Source organism: Cynocephalus volans, chromosome 2 (genome assembly GCF_027409185.1).
Source record: "Cynocephalus volans isolate mCynVol1 chromosome 2, mCynVol1.pri, whole genome shotgun sequence".
Classification (NCBI taxonomy): Eukaryota; Metazoa; Chordata; class Mammalia; order Dermoptera; family Cynocephalidae; genus Cynocephalus; species Cynocephalus volans.
In genome coordinates, this window is record NC_084461.1 from 179580695 (window position 1) to 179587208 (window position 6514).

Here is a 6514-nt window from a genome sequence, read left to right on the forward strand (position 1 = left end):
CTGATGTGCCAGTATGTTCCAACTAATTTTTATTCTCATTTTAAACTACTTTGCATTTATTTTATAATACATTTATTATGACAGTGGCTATAAATGCATACTTAGCTTATATATTGGATGTATATGCTCAAAAGTCTCTTACTGATGGTATGCAGAATCAAGTCTGGAACCCTCTGTTGGAGACTCCAGCAAACACCACTTTCTTTCAGGGATCAGACTGCAGAGGGCCTTGCCAGCAACAGTAGGGAGCCTGGACTGGAGTTCAATGAATGAGAAACCACTGACGGTCCTAAATAGCGGCAGGTTATGACATCATTTACACGTAAGATCACTCTGCCACAATCAATTTCATGATTCACCTTATACCAAGACATATCCTTTGCTAAAGTGCCTTACCCTCCTTTCTAAACCACAAAAATCCAGTTGATCCTTGAAGTACCAACTCAAAAGCCATCTCTTCCACCCTTTTCTCAAAGCTTTGTTTCCGCACATATTACAGCAGTTAAACATGGTACTTGAACGCACACTTAACACCTCCAGACTAGGATGCTAATCACAATTTAGTCCTTTGCACCTCCTCCAGTGCCTGGCATCCTAGCAATAACTATGTAAAATAACTAAAAAACAAAACAAAAACCTAGTAATAAGATGACCTGCCATCTCCAATAGAGAATATTCTTAAAGTAGCAGAGTAGTTCTCAAAGTATGGTCTCTGACTGCCAGCATTTGGAACTAGTTGGAAATGCAAATTATGGGTAGGGGCCCTGCTTCCAGGCCTACTGTTAGAAACCAGTTTCAACCAGTCCTCTAGGTGATTCCGATGATCAAAGCCTGACAGCAGCAGCGTACTATTCGTGTAATCAGATACATGTTGGCATGACGACTCAATGTCCAGGTTTACCCGGTAGAGTTCTAGTTTTTAGTTTTGTCTTCTTTGAATTTCAAAAGTATCCCAGTCTGGATGACAAATTAGTCACTCTCAAGGTAATAAAATAAGTCTGTGCTTCCAATAACCACACTAACCAGCAATGACATTTACACCAAAATGATTCTCACCTGGCTAGAAATGTACGTCTAAAATACGCAACAAGGCGTTATTGTAAATGCTACTGCACGATACACTTAAAAATGGTTAAGACAGTACATTTTATGTTGCATGTTTGTTTGCCAGAAAAGGAAAACAAAACACAACACAGGCTGCATGCTGTTCTAGATAGATTACAACGCTGAAGGAAACAGTGGTATTAATCTTCTTTTCTCTCGCGCCAGCCACAACACCCCAGCGGCGCCCACCTGCTTGCCTAGGGGGCCCTCCCCAACGACCCCCGCCCGCGACCCCGCTTTTACCACATTTAACCCAACCACGGTAAAACGGAAGCCCCAGGAGGGCTGAGCCTCTTCCCAGGCGGCTTCCCCGCCTTGGACCGTGGCGGGAGCGGGTGCTGTTGTCGCGGCCGCATCGCTGTTCGCGTAGCCATTGCCTCGCCGGCCTGGGAACACCTCCCGAAGGCCTCTACCGACGGCAGTGAGAGGGTAAGCACCAGACAGGGGTTGCCCCGCCGCCCGCCGCCGCCCTCGCCCCTCAGCCCCGCCGCCCATCCCCGCCCCACCTCAGCCCCGCCACCAGTCGCCGCCGCCCTCGCACCTCAACCCCGCCGCCCATCCCCACCCCACCTCGGCCCTGCTACCAGTCGCCGCGGCTCTGGCACCTCAGCCCCGCCCCCAACAGCTCCAACGGTCCGGCGGGATCCCTCCGCGCACGCGGCCCTCCAGCCCGCGCGCCGCCCCGCCCCGCCGCCAGGCCTCTCGGCCAGCCCTTCCTCGCCTCCCGCCGCCACTTCGCCTTCAGCGCGGGGACCCCACGCTAGCGCTGGCGGCACGGGGCGTCGGGCGGTAGCGGACGTGGTCCTCTTTTCTAGACGGACGGATACTGTCTCCAAGGAGTGAGGAGACCTTTCTCTAGCTCACGCGACGCCAAGCTAACGGCAAGGCGGGCGCATGCACCCTGTTTGGCCACCAAGCGGACGGCGGTTTTCAAATGCCGGGGGCGGGACCGGACGAGCCCCGCCCAGCTCCGCTCCGCCCATTCACCTGCTCAAACCTCACCTGCCCCTCCCCGCCCTGACTAGGTCCCACCCCATCCTGGTCGGGTCGCACTGAGCTGGGTTTCCTCAATAAGGGTTCCCTTAACACCAGTAAAACAATTGGAAATACTGTGCAGTAGAACAGGATTATTTGTATAGCTGGGAAGTGGGACTGATTCTAACTGCGTGGCCAGTTGCTTCCATAACTATAAAAGGAGAGTAGGAAGTAGTAGAAATATGGTGGCATCCAGGGACTTGTTTTAAAGCTGCGTTTATACTGCATGCATATTGCTTTTTATTCCTATGTAAGAGTCCATGCTTAGGGGTGGGGGACTGGAGAGGGCTGAAGGCTCCCAGAGCCACCTACCTCCCCAAGTTCTACAGTTTCATCTCTGCCCTGAAAGGAACAGGCTAGATTTCAGTGTTTCCCACACTACCTGGACTGTAAACATTCACTGGAGAAACTTCTGAGAAATACAGGTTCCCAGATAATCCTGAGTCAGTAGGGTCAGGATGGGGACAAGGAATTTTCTTTTAACAAGTGATACCAAGTGATGATTATGCTCAGAGAAGTCAGAAATTTGAGGCAAGATCTGTCATTCCCACAGGATTTATGGAAAAAAGCAAGACACTTGAAGCGAGGAGCAGTTTGGAAAACATAGCATCTTCACAAAGGTTTTCAGTTTTTAAAAACTAAAAGGCGCAATCTGGAATACAATATGAACATAAAACTTTTCCAGGAAAGATTAAAGATGTAGGTGAGAAATATGTTCCATGAGCTTGCCAGCAGATGGAGCAACAAAACAAGAAATACTGTAGATGTTTACAGCCCCAATTCAGGGGAGAGAAAGCTCATGAATGGACATCAGAGGCGGCTGGAAGTAACACTTTTTCCTGTGTTTATTTTCTCTGTATGCTTAAACTCCTTGCAACCACTAAAGGTAGAGTATTTGTGTGACACATTGCTGGAATGTCTTGGTGTATGATGTGTGAGCGGCTGGCTTCTAAAGACATAAAAAAAGCTGTGATACAGCAAGATGCAGGCAAAACCCCTAACTCTTCTGATGGAGCAGACATCACATCTCACAAAGCTTACCTAAAATTTAAAAAGAGCAGATACAGAGAGAAATTGGAGAAACATTGTGTTTTTAAAAAATGTCTATGTTGACAGTACAACCAGGACCCTTTGGTACAACTATGTGCCTGACTCTGGAAATTTAAAAATGAATAGGCATAGATTCTCCTTCCAGGTGCTGGGTCTAGAGGGGGCACATTTACCACAGACAGTGAACAGAATGCTGCAAAGCCTGTGAGTGCTGGGAGGGAGGGTGTGTGGGGAGAGGCTCCGTATCTTGAGGATGCTGAAGTCCTGAAGGATGAATGGGACTTACAGGAAACGGTAGAGTAAGCATGGACACTGCACATGGTCCAAGTGGGCATGGGTGTTTAAAGAGCTGCAAGTAATTCGACACAGCAGGAGTGACAGGTACAGCTACTATAGTGGCAGGTGAGGATGCTGAAGGGACAGACCAAGTTTTAGAAGCTGAATAATAATAAAAAGTGAGCATCCAGGCTGCTCCACGCACCCTATTAGGTGCTGAGAATAAAATCAGGGAAGCAGAGACTGTGACAAATGGGAGCATGAACTCAATACCAGAAGGGGTCTGTGACTGCTTGGTTCCAGCCAGTTCTTACCACAAGGAAAGCACAAGAGAATAAGGACTCAGATGTGCTGGGTCTAAAGTTATTTCACTGGTTTTGTTTGTTTGTTTTTAATTGAGGTGAAATTCACATAATATAAAATTAACCATTTACAGCGAACAGTTTGGCGGCAGTTAGTACGTTCACAATGTTGTGCAACCCCCTCCTCTATGTAGTTCCAAACATTTTTGTCACCCCCCCAAATAAAACCCCATCCTGGTTAGCAGACGTTATCCATTTCCCCACTTCCCCCAGTACCCTGGAAACTACCTATCTGCCTCCTGTCTCTATGGATTTGCCCACTCTGTTCATTTCAAATGAATGGAATCATGCAGTATGTAGCCTTTTGTGTCTGGCTTCTTTCACTGGACATCAGGTTTTCCATTCACATGATAACATATATCAGTGCTTTATTCCTTTTGATGGCTAAATACTATTCTATTGTATGGATGGACCACATTTTGTTTATCTACTCGTCCATTGATAGATGGTTCTAGCATTTTAAAAGAAAAGCAGAAAGCTTGGACGTGCCCAACTCATTTTCAGCCCATGGTCACTGAGATTGGGAACATTGTTCTCAGGAGCATTCTGGCAAGGATATAATGAAGGAAACATAGAGAACAGAAAAACCCCAAGTTAGTTCAGGTACAGTTGACAATATGGTCTTGGTAGACTGTGGCAGGAGTGACAAGAACAGCTGGCTGGAAAAAAATGTTGAGGGCAAATTGTCCTGAGCACTGAACGCCACGTTCAGGAATTTTGGCCATATTCTGTAACCAGTGAGCTTCTGAAGTTTTTGAAGCAGAAAACCACACAATCAGAGCAAGCTCTGACCTAGTTTCTTTCACTGAAAGTTCTCAAAACCCCTTTCAACCCACAATCCAGATTTTGTTGCTAAAGTGATAGATGGAGTTGAAACAAACAAACAAACAAAAACCACAAAGGCAATTTCTGTGAATCCCTGAAGTATAAAATTTCAAACCAATTCCTTCCTCCCTTCATATTGATCTTGTTATTCTGGTTCAGCTGAATCGAAGAATTGCCTAGCTTCTCACCTCCCCCTCAGACACCTGATCTAACTAGAGGGACAGAGTGGCTGTGTGCACGTGTCCCCAAGACAGATGCTGAGCAGTTTATCTGGGAATATTCATCCAAAGGGGAAGAGCAATGTGTGAGACTAGAGTTCTTCTGTTTTTTGAGTATGAAATGTGAATCAGATTCTGAATATCACAGTCTAGCTGCAAGCGGGATGTTTTGGCGTGGGTGGGATGGTGGAGGGGCAGAAGAGCTTGAACTGTGTCTTCAAAACTGGACTCTATTCTAGAAAACGGGGGATGTTAAACTAAACTGGCACTTCTCAAACTGTGCTCTGTGAGCCAACAGCATCAGCTTTGTCTGGAAGTCTGTTAGAAATGCAGATTCCCAGACCCTTGCCCAGACCTGCTGAACCAGGATCTCCTGGGGGTAGGGTGCAGAGATCTGCATGTAACACGCACTCTGGGTGGTTCTGGTGTCCTGTAACATTTGAGAAGCGCTGGTGTTGCAACAGTCTCCTGGGTGGTCTCTGCTTCCAGGCTTCCCCTTATGGTTTAAAAAACCCTTTGCCCAAATTAAGACTGCACAACACTTCTCAGTGCAGTCAGAATAAAACACCAAAGGCTCCCCAGACTGCATGGTCTGGAGGTCGTGGTCCCCTGCCCATCTCCCTCCAACTACCTCCCTGCCACAAGCCAGCTCTGGGGGCACCAGATGTTCCCTGGCTTGGGGCTGCGTCCTTCACGTGAACCCTTTTGTAAGTGTCTCTGTGTCCTCTCCTCTTCTTATAAGAACACCAGTCGTTGGATCTAGCCAACCCTACATCCAGGATGATTTCGTCTCAAGATTCTTAGTTAATGATATCTATAAAGACCCTATTTCCAAATAAGGTCATATTGTGAGGTCTCCTGGGGACATGAATTTTTAGGGCACACTATCCAACTCCCTACACCTTACTCTATTTATCTTCAAGATAATTTTCTGATACCTCACATTACATACTTATTTATTACTTGTTTAACCTCATAGAATAAAATCCCCATGAGGTCAGGGGATTTGTTGCATTTGCATTGATATTCCCAATTTTCACAACAGTGCCTAGTGCCTGACAAGTCTTTAAGAGCATCTGTGGACTGAAGAATGAATGAATGAATGAACAAAAGAATGAATTCAATCTACCACTCCTCCCTTTACCTCTAGCCAGATGCTGTGGTAATTGCTTCTTTCCCTACTGGCCCTCCCCCAGTACCTTCAACATCTCTGTGACCTTTCTGCCATCCCTGTCCCCTACCTTGGCTACTCCACACAACTGCATCCTGGGCCTGCCTCAGGCTGCACAGCATTGCCTGGGGCAGCACAAACTTTAGCCAGGCACCACCCTGGTCATCATTTTCTCCCCTCTCTCCTGGTTATTTCCATTCTCCACACCCCTCGTGACTATTCCCGACCTTCACAGTCTGCAGAGCCACCTACCATGGTGTTACCAGGCTGGCCTTTCTACTCTCTGAGAAAACTGAAGCCATTGGTCAAGAGCTACTCCATGCAACATCTGTCTGCCTCGTCAGGTTGAAAACCTTTCATCAGTGCTCTGGATTTCCCCTTCCTGCTTCCTCAGATAGTTTCCTCCATCACAAGGCTCACTCTATCTTATTCCCAATGCTTCTTTCTATGGAGTTTTCTCCTTGGCATGTCAC